We start from the raw sequence: 14,680 nt of genomic DNA on the forward strand, positions 1-14,680 counted from the left end.
ATTTTGTGGGTTGCAAAGAGGTGCCGAAGGCACACAACTGGTTCCAGAAGACTGGATTTGCTTGCTGTAAATATTTCTTAAAGTGTCTTTAAAAAAAAAGCAACACAACAAAACAACCCTTAAAAAAATCTTCCTTCTGTTTGAGCAAGCTGGGGTTTCTCATTTAAAGGAAAATAGGAAAAAAAACCAACCCATACTCACAGCACTGCATTTCTTACATCCTGGGAATCTCAGTATTTATACCTCTCTGAAGGCGAGCAGAACTTCTGATACCTACAAAAGAGGGAAAAGCTATGTAAGTCAGGGGGGAAAAAAAAGAGAAAATAGCATCCATCCCTTCCACTCTATAACTGACAATTTAGTTCTTTCGCCAGCACCCGGGAATGCTGACTGACAGGAAATTCAGCAATTCCCTTTTCCACTGACCACCCCTGACAGACACAGGATTTGAAAGACCTGGTGCTCCAGCTCTGTTACAGTAACACAACGAATGTTGGGGCCTCTTGGGGAAAAAAAATTCCACATTTCTTAGGCCAAGCAGACAGTGGAAAGCACTCACACACTGGTGTCCAAAGATACCGCTGCTGTGGTTTGGACTGGAAATACCCACAAAACATCTGTTGCAGCAGACACATACCAGAACAAGCCCTGTTTGGCTACTGGGATCTTCGACAAAATGCCATCAAAAGTGCCTTTCTCCTCCTTAAAGGGACTCACCTGCTGCGTCCCAAAGCTAAAGTTGGCTTTCCTCATTTTTGCCTTTGTTTTTTTTCCCCTAAAGAAATGGAAGAGGAAGATTAGCTTCAGCAGCTGCAAGAGCTGAACTGATACAAAAAATTCCCCTTTGGTAGTGGCTATGCACGTGTGCATATACACACCTGAGAAACATCATGCCTGCAGGCCTGCAAAGAACAGGTAAATAGAAAATAAAAGGTCATAGGACTGCTCTGAGTAAAAGAAATACATACAGCAAAACACCCTGCTAGTCCCTCAAGAAAAGAGGTAGAAGCTTATCGACTGCTTCAGCAGCACCAAGACCACAACCTGCATTTTCAGCTCCAGCTGAAGTACTTGAGTTTGAAACTTCATGCTCTTGTTATCTGGCCCGAGGAAGGTCAGCTGGCAAACCCCAAAGAAATCACTCAGTCTTTTGCTCCTTCCCAGAAGGTTAGGAAGATATTTTTTTTGCTTCTTTTCAAAGGAAGATATGACTTGATTTCTTGAAAGAGCATGATGGCTACTGGAGGAGCCGGGAGGCCAGGAGCTGTTACACAACCAAAACCATTTTTTAAGAGCTTAGAATAGAAAAAGCTGCATGTTTATTCATAGATAAAAGGGAAGCTGCTTCCCGCTTTGCTCCATCTCCGAGTAAGGCTTTTTTGCTAGTTTCACTGACTTGTAAAAGAGAAATAAACATACAGGATATGCAGATTTTGTGCTATTTACACCTCCACCCCTTTTTGGACTCAGCAGGCTGCCTTCTGCTGCCCTTCCTCTCTCTTTTGGGTCAAATTCCCCATTCTCCCATCGAAGGCTGCAAGCCCGGGGCCGAGCAGTTTCTGTATTTAATGGGTTTAGTCCAGTTACCTTACACCAAATACACTATCTGAAATCTTATATTTTTAGTGCTGTGTCCAATGCACAAAAGTGGCCCTACATCTTGGCAAAAAGGACCAAAACCACTGCTATGAACGAAACACTTTTAAAGAACAAGAAAATTATCTATAGTTCAACACAGCCTTGTCTTTCCCCAGTCTCTAACCTCTACCTAGAAAGTTAATTAAAATAAATACATATGTATGGTGCCATTGCTTCTTAGGACTGTATAATGAGCCTCACAATTTTTGGTGCTTTTCCTAAAGACTCAGCTGGTGAAATTTCTGCGAGGATCCCCACTTTAGGAAACACAAAGCAGGAAGAAATCTCCAGGGTTATTAAATCCAGTCCCTTGCTGTTGTACTCATACTGCAACAATCCTCTCCAGAAAGTATGCAAAAAGTTTCTACCCCTCCTGGCTATGAGAATATGATTTGGGTTTAATGTAACAGCTCAGAAACAAGTTGGTAATACATATATACATATATATACACATACATATTTCAGATCTTTTAAACAATTTCATGGTTCTGGGAGATCTGCCACTGCCTTTGAAAGCCTGGAGTTAGGCAATAATGAAATGAAGGAGTTACAAACACAAAGAGAAATGCCAGATTTTTTGCAACAGGTAGGAAATTACTAATGAAAAGAAAACTGATCTTGCCCGAGTTTGTTCATCCTGAGCATCCCTGCACGGGCAGCTCTTGAGCAGCCTCCCATGGGGACATGCTTACTCCAAGCCAGCTCAAGGCAGGGGATGCATCTCTCCTTGGCATGACAGCATTGCTTCCCTGAAATGCACCACAAGTCCGGGACCAGGCAGATTGAGAGCAGACCTTTCCACTCCATAGGAGCACATTTATGCAGGTGTCCGGTCCCCACCTACATGAGCCATGCCACATATACACCCACACAGTCATGGACAGGAGCTGGGGAGATTTGTATCTGCTGGCTCCGCGCGGTGTCCTGGTGAGTACACATACAAAACAGGTGACAGTGATTTATGAGTTACCACACACCGTCTGGTTCACAGGAATTGCCTGTGTCTGTGTGTACGTAGCCCACAGCACACAGAGGATAACTCCAGCTACTCCAGCCATCCTTCATTCTCCACCCACCGAGCAGAAGACTCAGCCACCAGCTGCTTCATTATTCTAGATACTTTCCAAAAAAAGTAACATCTTATGGCAAAACAAAACAAAAACATTTACAAAATGCTTCTTAAAAGTACGTAACTTGATAAACACCAGCACTCCGCATGGTTTCTGCAACTCAAACACTACCACGTCAACCACCTGAAAATGGGATTATTTTGCTTTGCTTGCCATGAAACTTCTTGCAAAAAACAGATCATCAGGATATCTTTAGTGAGCTAAAATGAAAATCTTGAGCTGCTGTTAGGGCAGGGAAGAGAAATAACGGTACTTTTTAGATGCTTGACAGAAAAGTTCCTTTGAGACTCTCTCAACCTACGGAAATGATCAATTTTGCAAAAGAACATTTTACAGAGAGAAATGGAGTTGGGAGCCCTGAAAGCACTTGTTTTCCCTAGCTGTGCTTGAGATGAAGAAAAATAAAACCCAAGCTCCTCCCAACCTCTTTTCCTGAAAGATGCCCACTTGGTGGCTTAAATCCTGCTGCCAGTCAGCCGAAAGCACCGGCGTGGAGCAGGTCATGCCTGTAATGCCAACCCCCTGCAGCCCCATGAGGCTTTGGTGCTTCCCCCGCCACTGCTGGCGACCCATCCCCATTGCCCAACTTCCCCAATGCCCAGAATGTGGTGGGACAGGAAATAATAGGTTGGGGCCACTTTTCCTTCATCAACCCAGTGACCCCGGGATGCTGCTTTCCTCTTCTGCTGGCTTAGTGAGGCAGGAATACAGCGAGGCTGCGGTGCAGGCTCGTCCCAACTCCTCAATCCTCAGCGTTTCTATTGTACCAGGCATTTATTAACTTCTCCCTCTAGCTTATACCTACATTTCCCTGAAAACTACCATGATCAAAATTACCACCTTAGAGATCTGAATTACTTCTAACGCTAGACTAGAAATGCCTTCTATCAAATTAAATATGCACAGCTGTGTCAGAAATGGGGGTTTTGCAGCCTGTAGATTGCAGCCTGTTATGGCATGATCAGCAGATACAAGCATTCCTGAAAGTCGTCTGTATCCACATGCTGGGACTCCCAGTTACCCTGCTATATCCCAAACACCCCAGCAGCTCCCGGTTGCTGGTCCAGTCCTCATTAAACATTCACCAAACCTGGCAGACTTCAGTGCAAGGGAGTAACGTGCTCATGAGCATCCTTCACTTCAACACATTTCTACGAAGCCAATAAAATTAACCTATCCTTGTCCACATCTCTAAGACAAACGCATAAAACACAATCCAGAATTTCCATCAAATACCTAAATACTCAGTGAAGATGCCATTAAAAAATTCCGAAGTGCTCTGTGTAAGTCTCTGTGTAAGCACATACACACACCCTGAGTGGACAGTGATACTTGGAGAGTCCCAGGGATATTCCCTGCACCTCCCCATCCCCAGCAGACTTACCCCTACCGAACTCGGCGCTCAGCCACCTTTCTCCAGCCTTCTGAATGAAGCCAGAACAGAGACGGCTATTTCCACCCCACAGCAGCTGCTGACAGCAGCCCTGGCACTCCCTGGGAAAACCACTGGCTGATGTGGGAAACACAGGGAAACAGACAAAAAGAGGGAGACCAGGGGCTCTGCAGCCTCTGAAAATATGATGGAGGAAGGGGAGGCCAGGATCAGGAAAGCTGCCTGCAGCTCCTGGTGCTGCACAGGCAATGTAGAAAGCTCCTGCCAAGGGCTGTCTTCTCCACCTCAGCAGTGTGAAAACTGCTCACATGAGGTCTTAATCCACGCTACACCATTTGCAGGTACCTGCGAGCAGAAACTGTCCCAGGGAGTCACTCCACAGCCGCGGCATGCTGCAGCTCTGCAGCCTTCGCTTCCTCCAGGTCAGCAGATGGCTGAGCCAGGCAGCCCGGGCAGCCACCAAAGCCACCTTCACCCGATCGCTGCTCACAGGGGACTGCTCTGACCCCTTGGCTGCAGGCTGTTCAGGGCTGAAATGTGCCCATCCATATTTTTCCCTTGAAGCCAGTAAGAGGACGGCAGCAGCCATGGCTGGCCTTGGCTGCAAGGTGGGGCAGGGGCTGACGAGTTCCCTGGCCTGGCTTTCCTGGCACTGGACAGACAGACAGACTGTGACTCTGCCACTTCTCATCTTAGTGCTTTCTTAAAAAACAAACAACAACATTATGGCCCCTCCCCACGTCCCCAGCACAGGGGGATGATCCCCCATGTCTCTGCTCAGGCTAAACAAGCCTTCCTGTACCTCACTTTCCGTTGTTAAGCCTAGTTCATCAGGAACCAGAGCAGTGAACCAAAATGAAAAAGAATGGGGAAGCATTGCTCAAAGCAGATTTTATTTACTTTTCAACACATCCCCCAGCTGCGGATGTCAGCACAGAGAAAGGTATATTACTTTCTTTCCTATCTCCTTAACTGTTCCTAGTTTCCTTCAACAAATCAAAGTGTTTTCTTGAAGGGTGAGAAATCTCAGCCTCGTACACTATTTTAAATTGGCAGCAAGGGCTTTAAAGCAGGAGAAGAATGTTTGATTGCATAAGAAAATTCAATCAGAGAGAGAGTGATGTCCTGTAGGGTTCTAGCCAACAGAAAGTTCATCATTAATTTATTTGGCTTTTAGTAGAGTTAAACTATTTCACATTATTCCTCTTAAACCTTGCATTTCAGACTGTCACCCTCTGGTTATTTACCTACTTGCCCATAGTAATACACATGTTGGGAAACAGTTGTCAGACCCTCCTCTGCCAGAACCATGATTGATAACTGTTTTCCAAAACAGCAGTTGCTACAGTAGCACTGTTGTAGGACACTTTTGCGGCCCAACGTATGTACAGCAATAACTTTTATTTTTAAACAACTGAGCTGTGGACTGTTCATCTGCTCATTAATTTTCAACACCATGGGCTGTCCAGCCTGTGTTCAGATCCATCCAGGTGTAATCATTTAACTTTGCTGAGGAGACAGGGCGTATGTTGTACACAGGGGACCCAGACAAGAATCACACGTTCCTTCTTCTCCCACCCCCAAACACCCAAGCTCATAACAACAGCAGTGCTATAGAGGAAAAGACCAACAGAATGAGAGAACTGAAGCAAACACAACACAAAAACATGCTAACTCATATCAGTCCCCATGGTCTAAATGCATGTGCCAATTTGGAAAGGATGGGGGTCATCATTTGAGACTTCCTATAACAGCTATCCCGCAGGCAGGTACAGCAATGATGTGAGCAGCAGCCCACCAGCATCACTTCACATCACCTAGACTGCAGCCAGAAATATCACTAGCTATTTTCACTGCTTAGATCCGCTGTCAGTGTGACACAATTTAAAGCCTCCCAGTACCGCTGTTAGGTTTGGCCCGGTCTCTCCAGTTTCAGCCTGATTTCCTTACCACATGACACAGTCCAACAGCAGATACTCTTTTCTCTTGCTCTTAATTCATTCCCTCTTTTGTTTCCCTCAACCCCCAAACTGAAAAGAAAAAAATAAAACAATTTAAAAGGAAAAAAAAAAAAAAGACTGATCAAGGCCAGCCAGGGGCTACATTTTGCTGTTATAAATACAAGAGGAAGGGGTTTCCCTTTTCCAGCTGTTTAGACCATTCCTAATTTTGGCTGTAAGCCTGACGTGTTTGCAAATTCCTGCCAAACACAGCAGCCGTCAGCGCAAAAGTGGTACAAGAAAAGAAATGAGCACAGGGTATAAATATAAAGCAAGAAATCACTTCACTCCATTCAAATAATGGTGCTTGTGCTCCATTTGCTCTTGAAGACCGGTGCTGTTAGGTGTTATTGAGTCACTTATTTCCAGTAAGAGGGTCCATGTGTCTGTATCTGGAAAGTTAAGTGAGATGCACCTGGGTCAGCAGCCCCTACATTTGTGCCAGGCGACCTACTTTCAGCTACAAGGAATCAAGAAGCCACAAAGAGACCATAGGAAAGGTTGCCTGGAATCCCCCGTGTGTTGCTATATGGCCCTGCTTGGTGCTGAGCTTGATGCGCTCTCCTTACTGCAAACTCCCGGAGCAGCCCCTCTGAGGCGAGCATCTCCGGAGGCACATGTCTGCCTGCGGCACTTGCTCCCCGGCTGCACAGCCCCAGCGCCAGCACTTCGGTCCCCACCGAGCTCCAGCAAATGCAGCCAACGGGGAAGTCTGCGTACACCAAGCACTGAAAAACAGCATCCAACCCCAAGGACTGGAAAAGCTTGTGGAAATCCCCAGAAGCAGCTGCTTTTATAGCCTTTTCTCCCTGTCCTGGGGATAACCAGCACAGCCTGGGCACTGCATCTGCTTATTCTGTTAAGAATCGGTAACTCTGGGCCCATCCTTCCCCTCCAGCTAGACTTTAACTTTTTTTAAGGCTGATGATAGAAAGGGATGGAACGAAATTTTCTCCTTACAGCCTGCCAGTCTCATGGTCCCACAAATTTGTCCTATCAATTTATCACCTTCACTGCAGTGATGCATGCATTGAACATTGATTTGTTATGCCTCCGGGTCCACAGCCCTAAAGAGCATGCGATGTTTTTGGAAGCCGAAGAAATACAGGTTCAGACACTGAATGTCTGATTCCCGCAGATCTAAGTGCTGTATTTGAATCAAATTAAGATTTGGATCCTACTTACACTGGAATACATCTGTAGCAGCAAATGCTTTTTACAGCTTTCCACCTGATTCAGGATCCAGGGCATAATTACATTTCTGAGAGTGAATCCTGGCACTATTTGGATACACCTTTGCCACTGACTTTAGTAGGAGCAGGTTTGAAACAAGGAAGATGAAGTGCAATTCACGTCCTACTGTGAAGAGCTGTTCAGGAGAAATGCACTTTCACCCTTTAAAAATCAGACAAAACCAGACTTCATACAGAATTTATCCTATCCTTCCACATAACCAGCAACATGACATTAATTTCTTCCATCTCATGATATATTTAATGAGGGGGGAAAAAAAGGTACACGTGCACACCCTTTCTCCAGTGCTCCTCGTTATTCTTCCAGAACAATTCTTCAAAGCTGCTGAGATCACTGTATGTTACCTCCTTTTTAAAGGATCAGATACATTGCATCAAAAAGCATGCAGGAAAAGTTCTAGGGCATGAAACCAATTTTTGCGCACTTTTATCTGGGTCAGTTTTTCTATTGATTCTGCAAATACCCTATACATTTTTTTTAAAGCTAAGGGTTTTTTTTTCAGTTTAAAAAGAAGAAAAAGAGAACATCAGAACTTAAGCCAAACATCCACCTGAGCCAAGCATTAGTTTTGTTGGGAGATTCCAAATCAAAAAGGTAGCTTTTTTATATAATAAAGTCTAACTGACAGTGCAAGAGCATCTGGGTTGATTTCTAAATTCAGTAAATGCCCTCTCCCCATACTGTTTCTGTTTTTATTAAATACTATTTAACGTCTTTCCTGTTAGGTGTACAAAACTGAGACAGCTGACAACATCTAGGAAAGCTAACGTGAGACAAACACATTAAGAACACTCACACACACATTTTACCATTAATTCATCCCTCCCTTTCTCTGCCCCTCTGCCAAGTTTTCCTCCACGGTTATGAACTATTTGGCACAGCTTCCAGCTTTGCTTTATGTCGTTTCATCAACCCCAATGTGTGTCTTGAGGTGCTCTGAAATAGAAATAAAAAGTAAGAACTGCCCTCAGGTGACAAATGGTTGGATCCTGGTTTTTAGGAGGAGGTGACTTGCTGCAGACATCTTAAAGGTCTCATATAAACTTTGTCTATACACACAGGTGGGAAGTGGAGAAAAGACACTTCCAGGAGGATGCTTACCAACAGCTGACAGTTTGTAGTAGGAGAGACTCAGAAAATTTGCTTGCAACTTCAGATGACAGCAGAAAAAAAATATATGAAGTGGTTGGCAATTTTAATTAACTTTTGGTGAAAACAAAAAGCTAATGAACCAGCTCTCAAGCGCTTTTCCAGGATGGAGTCCTTTTAATTCTGAGAGATGCTTTTTGCACATTTTGATGGTGGTGTGATGCTGGGAATAACAACACATTGCCCAAGAGCATGAGTAGCAAGAGTGCTTCTGCTGGAAGGTGAGCACCCACTTCAGCGAGACCTCGTTTCACAGGGACCCGGGCACATGGCAAGTGGGGCTGTTTGCACGTGCCTTTCTGAGTCAGAGCTCAGGAGGGGTCTGACTAAGCTGAGCATTTCATTCCTGGCTCTGGGATGCCCATCTGGCATCAAGATCCAGAGGATTGTCAGGACAGACCCCTCAGCCTTTTTGTATTCTGTTTTCCAAGTCTGGGGAGCTGGGGTGGAAAGATGGGCAATCATTTACACCACACCAGTTGTGTAACACAAACAAAACACCCAGCTTAGCAGCTTAATGATTTCTGATATGCAAATGATTATGCCCCAACATTTTCTCGCCATGATTTTACCCAACTAAGCCTTGTCTTCATTAGGGACGCCGTAGTAGTCCTGCACTAGGCTGCTGGATGCTGCCTCCAGTGTTGCACATCTATAACCAAAGAGCCAGCGACAAGTGAGCTGCCCTCACCGCAGGGCTGGAGGTCCCCTTGCCCAAGGGTGACCCTCCTTCTAGCGCCCCATCATGCCGTACTTGATCCACAGCTGAAGTGTAGCTTCTAAGTGTACACTTCTAATTGCAAGAATTATTGCTTTATTACACCCCAACTTCTCTCTTCCCCCATGCATTAACTGGTTGCTCAGAGCTTTGCAACCTTCCAAAGAAAATGCCCTGAAAAATAAAACTGCGGAGGCTCATGTTAAATAGGGAAATGAAAATGCATTGCTAGCTACCCCGAAAAACTAGGCCAGGCTTCTCTCGACCAAATCTCCAGGTATCTCTAAGGCAGTAACAGTTGGCACGATTCTTAAAATACGCACAGGCTGATTAAAGGCTGGCATACTGCGCTTGCTACACTTAAAGCATTAGCGGTGAATTTTAAAATCAGACAGACACGATGATTTTTGAAAGAAACCTTCTCCAAAGGCAGGGCTGCTCACTGAACCTCCTCCCTGGCTTGCTCTCCCACCTCAAAACACACCAAGAGGTCACCTTGGGAAAGCCAGAGGTACCAAAGTTGGTACCAAGAGAGGTACCAACACCTTGTATGTTGGTCCAAATTCAAACCAGCGGCTGTTTCAGCATTGAAGCAGGGTTGCAAACCTCAACTTTCCAGGGCTCCTGCCCACCAGCCGCCATTCTGCTCCTTCCCCAGGGGCTGGGCCGCGGCACCGGCCTTGCTGGGAGATGTGGCGCAGACAGCAGAGGGGAAAGTGGAGGGCTGAGCAGGGACAACTGGCCGATGGACCTCCCTGCCAGAGGCAACTGCAGAGCAGATTTTAACACAAACACATATCCCACCCTAACAGGACACTTCCCCTGGGAGAATGTTTTGGGTTTTTTTCCCCGTGTGCCACATCCCAGGCCCTCTCCTTCATCTGCTCCCCTCACATTGAAAAAGCTTCATTAGCGGAGAGGAGCTGAGCTCTGTCTGCCCTCCTCGCTCTGGTTAGTGACTGTAAAAAGCAGGACTGAGTGATCAGCAAGTACCTTCCCCTCCTCCCTCTCACATCAGGGGGAAATGAGGGCTGCGTTTGTTCAGCTGCCTTCCCCAAGTATCAGAGCAACCCCCCCCATAATGAATTTAATATGGGAAGTGTTTTCATTCTCTTACTATGGATGAGGTAAAGCAAGACTGACAGTTTGTATTTATTTATGTTATTTCAATTTAAATTCACAAGATTGCAAATCTGGCTTTGTCGCACCCAGTACTCAACTGAGACCACTGTGTCCCAGCAGTGCAAAGCACTGCCTGGCTACGACCCCCTGGCAGACCCCAGCTGCTGGGCGGACGGTGCCTCCAGCAGTGTATCACCCCTGCAAGTGCGGGTGGCTGCCATCTCTGTACCGGGCTGAGGGCTGCGGCTCTGCAATGCCTGTGGGAGCCAGGTGGGCTCCGGCTCCCATCGCCACTGGGTCACCCTGTACTGCCACTAGCTCCGCATCCTTGGATGTGCATTTCAGCCTGCTTACTAACACCTCTTAATTTAAATATTTAGGTCACTTTGCAATAGATTTAGATGCTTTTGTGTCTGTGCTCTTGCATGTAGACTTCAATAAACAGGTTCTGGCCACCCGTCCCACGGCAGGTTGTAATACGTGGGGCAGTTTACCCTCTTCAACAGAGCTATCAGGCAAACGGGTTAATGTATGAACATGCTGAACCTGAATGACTCTCTCAAACTGGATTCAGAAATTACTACAGGCAAATATAGTCAGAAGTCACCAGAGAAAGTGACTGGTAATGCTCAGATTTATACAGAACCATAGAATCATAGAGTAGTTTGGGTTGGAAGGGACCTTTAACGGTCATCTAGTGCACACCAACATACAGACAACCTCTCAGTGAGGGAAACAGTGACTCTGAAATATCTCATATAGAGCAAGGTAAGTAAACACCTTTAAATAAAGCTCAGCAACCCTCCAAATCCAGGCAGGGCAGTTACGGCTCTCTTTAGCCTGACCTTCGTGTATCTTCAAAGCGGTCTGTGAAATAGGTTGTAACTTTGCCACCCAATTTCTTTCCTTTGTGACACTTTATGACAACTTCCAAATAATGGGAAGCAGCACAGCAGCATCAGCCAGAACATCCTCCACTGTCCAAAGGCAAACTGCATAGTGTGAATTTAATTTGTATTTATATGCTTGCATTTTCCAGATTAAAAGTGTGGTCTAAGCAAAAACCTCAGCCAGTGTCTCCACTGACTTCATTCAAATTCAGCCATGAGCTTCCACATGTCCCAATGAAACAACCAGGACCCCACTTGGGCCCCGAAATCCCTTTTGTTTAGAGCACTCTGCCTTACAAGCAGCTCTGTAACACTCCATTCAAAGATGAACAGTGCTCCGAAATTTTATTCTTGATGGAAGCTGTATTTAAAATGTTTTTCTACTGTCCTCAGTGGTGTTTCACATTCTGCATGTGTAACAAAGCAGACACTGTTTGCAAGAAGCTATAAATCCTGACTGCACAAAACTACCCTAAATCTAGAGCATCTACAGACCAAATCTGACCCCTAGAATCAAGATGCTCAAATCTCCTCTGCTGCTAAAATAAAGGCAGAATTTGATCCTGAAAGCTTAAGGCTGCTCCTCAGTTTGCAGCAGAGCCTAACTGATAATCTCTCAAGTTTCTAGTCTGCACCTCAAATAGCCATGTCAAGTCATACAATCAGCAAGAAGCAGCCAAGGCAGGGTTTTATTGTCAGGGAATGTAAACAAATACAAGGCAGTGCTGCTCATCTATCTCAGGTTGGTGCATATAATTTTAATTAAAGCATTTATGTAAATACAGATGCAAATTAGGTTCAGTATAGCATCTGGCAAATTGCTATCAGAGCCCTGAGGCTACTGGCAAATTATCAACATGAGCTTTCATGATGTGAAGGTACCAAATCTAGTCTTGGTCCAGACGCTGTATATTTTATTTGGCTTAAATTGGCAGTAAAGCACCATATTGGTACATACATGAGAAGTTAAATAGTCTTCCATTTGAAAAAGAGCTCTTAGGAGGTAAACCAACATCACTAAAATCCGTCCTTTAGACAGTCTATGTCTAGCAAGGAAAAAACCCTTTTTGCATTTCTGCAACACCTATCAAAGGAACCCAAAGCGCCTCTGAAATGTTAATTAATCCATACTCTCCCCAAGGGAGATCTATTTTAAAGATGGTTATATGGAGCCTGCACTCGTCTCATTTGCCAAAGGCTCACAGGAGGGAAAGCCACGATTGAATCTGGACCTAGGAGCCTTGATTCCCTGCTCCTCCACATTCTCATCACAAGACCTCCTTCCCCAAAAATCTCAAGAACTCGCTCACACCAAAGAGGTGTGAACCTCTTCGGCCTACATGTCACTGCCTCAACGCAGCGTTAACTTCAAAACCTTGTTAAAACTGCAAAGGCGATTACATGACAAGAAAAATAAGGGAAAGCAAATCACAAGGGGAGAAAAAACCCACGACTTCTGAAATCTGAAGGACTCTTTAGATCATGCTGAAAGGATCTTATCTTTGGAAAATGAAAAGGTACGACCAGGACAATATTCACAGCAATATCAGCATTAACTTCTGCTGATTATTTTTCCCTTCAAGGTGCACTTCCATCTTTAGGGTCTTGCAAGTGGAGATCAATTCCCCTTCTTTCAGAACCCTCCATTAAGACCAATGCTTGGAAAGAGGCAGTAACTCCTAAGGCTTAAGAGCATACTTAACTTGATCAACATCAGTGATGCTTAAGCACATGCTGAACATTTTCCCTGCAATACCCTTGCAAATTTCCCAGGGTATGAATTTCCCACCGGCACTGAACGAAGTGAAATCACATTTCCAATTTATTCAGAATAGATGCAGAAGTTGACTGGAAACAATTGTTACTACTGGTGACGAAGAACAGGAGAAGGAAATGCAGTAAAGTTTAGAGTCACATGGGTACATTCACAGCGTGACAGAACGTGACACGTACATGACATATCATTCCTATGACAACATTGTTTGGAAGGCATGCATAATAAGTGCTTTGTAAGCATATGGTCATATACAGGCCCCTTCCTGCGCTCAAAATTAAAAACAAAACAGAGGGACAAGAGCTAAAAGCATCAAGCCACAGACTGGCGTGTTTGCATTCCTTTGCCCTGATATCAGTTATAATGACTGCATATTAATTTAAACGCTTTGCTTATTGGCTTGCTTATTTTATTTGTCCTTAGCATTTTGCTTCCAAAAAAAACCCCCAATAAACAGGTAAAAATACAAAAGTGTTGCTTTTGAATGTTGGGATGCTGGTGTGAATTCCTACAGTAATGGTGAGTTCCCGGCTGCAGGGAGAGTGTGGAAGAGGGGGAACAGGGAATGGAGATATAATTAAGGACATTACACTGAGGTCCCATCTCCTGGGATCTACTGGAACAGGCTAAACATGACAGCTTCATGCCCTGGGAAGCTGGGCATCCCTGCTCTCCATAGCTATGAAGAGAACTGTCACAAATATGTAGGAAACTTGCTAGAGAGCAGTAACATTTCAGGCTCAGCTCCTCCATAGCATGCTTGCATCTTAACTGTACCCTGCTCTAGCAAAATCATTTTCTGGGTCCCCTCTGCAGGATGAAAAAATGCAAAGTTTCACTGGAGGGGAGGGGAAGACTGTTACAAAAGATGAGACACTTCCCATTCTTATTTTGGGAGAAAATCAAGCCAAAATCACAGCCTTCCAATGCACTTGTTTCAAGCCAGAACCCACATTCCTCCCGGAGGCCAAGTTGGCGATCTTGATGCTTTCTTGTTGATAATCACATCTCAATAGACTTTTATCTGATCTGAGACTTAATTGGGCAATTCCAATAGACTGAAAGATTGCACTAGTTTTGCCAAAGGCAATAAGTAACTTTAAACATACAAGCAAATAGATAAATACAGACCTGCAGGCCTGATGTGGTCTTTGCCATCCGTTGCACTCAGCTGGCACATTCTTAGGGTCCTGTTCGGAAACTGGTGCATCCTGCACTGCACTGAGAAGCCGAGCTATTGAGATAGCAACACAAAACCCAGGGACACTGGTGCACCAAAGGAAAAGGAGAGGCAAGAGGATACAGACCTAGCCAGGCTATGGGAGAGGAGGTTTTAATCCTCTGCCCAAACCTGTGTAAATAATTTTTATTCCTCAGTACTTCTGCACCTAATTCTTGTGACAAAACTTTTCTTTATGACTGGTATGGAAAATATGCAATCAGATACCAAGTGCTTGTATTTTAAGAGAGATGGGATTAAATAAGCACTGATAAACTGGCTCTCTCCTCTGCTTCTCCAGTGAGGCTGGGGATGACCTTGAGGTGGTTTTCCCAAGCAAGGAAATGTGTAACTCTAAAAGGCTGGGGAGGAAGAGAGGAGCTGTATTTCACC

At 44.9% G+C, this 14,680-nt stretch overlaps 1 protein-coding gene across 6 annotated transcripts in view; it reads right to left on the bottom strand.

Moving 5' to 3' along the window:
- The window catches only part of ZHX2 (zinc fingers and homeoboxes 2), an 84,587-nt gene that overhangs the window by 52,783 nt on the left and 17,124 nt on the right, over positions 1-14,680 (bottom strand). For 3 of the 6 annotated variants that reach the window (XM_064442160.1, XM_064442161.1, XM_064442162.1), the window contains exon 2: positions 202-273. The exons of 1 other annotated variant lie outside the window; for it this stretch is intronic. The gene's annotated coding sequence lies outside the window, so the exon portion shown is untranslated. Of the gene's footprint in view, positions 1-201; positions 274-717; positions 776-14,680 lie in introns of all 6 variants that reach the window. 2 more of the 6 variants (XM_064442159.1, XM_064442158.1) reach the window with 1 other exon arrangement.

This window comes from Phalacrocorax carbo, chromosome 2 (genome assembly GCF_963921805.1).
Source record: "Phalacrocorax carbo chromosome 2, bPhaCar2.1, whole genome shotgun sequence".
In the NCBI taxonomy this organism is placed as follows: Eukaryota; Metazoa; Chordata; class Aves; order Suliformes; family Phalacrocoracidae; genus Phalacrocorax; species Phalacrocorax carbo.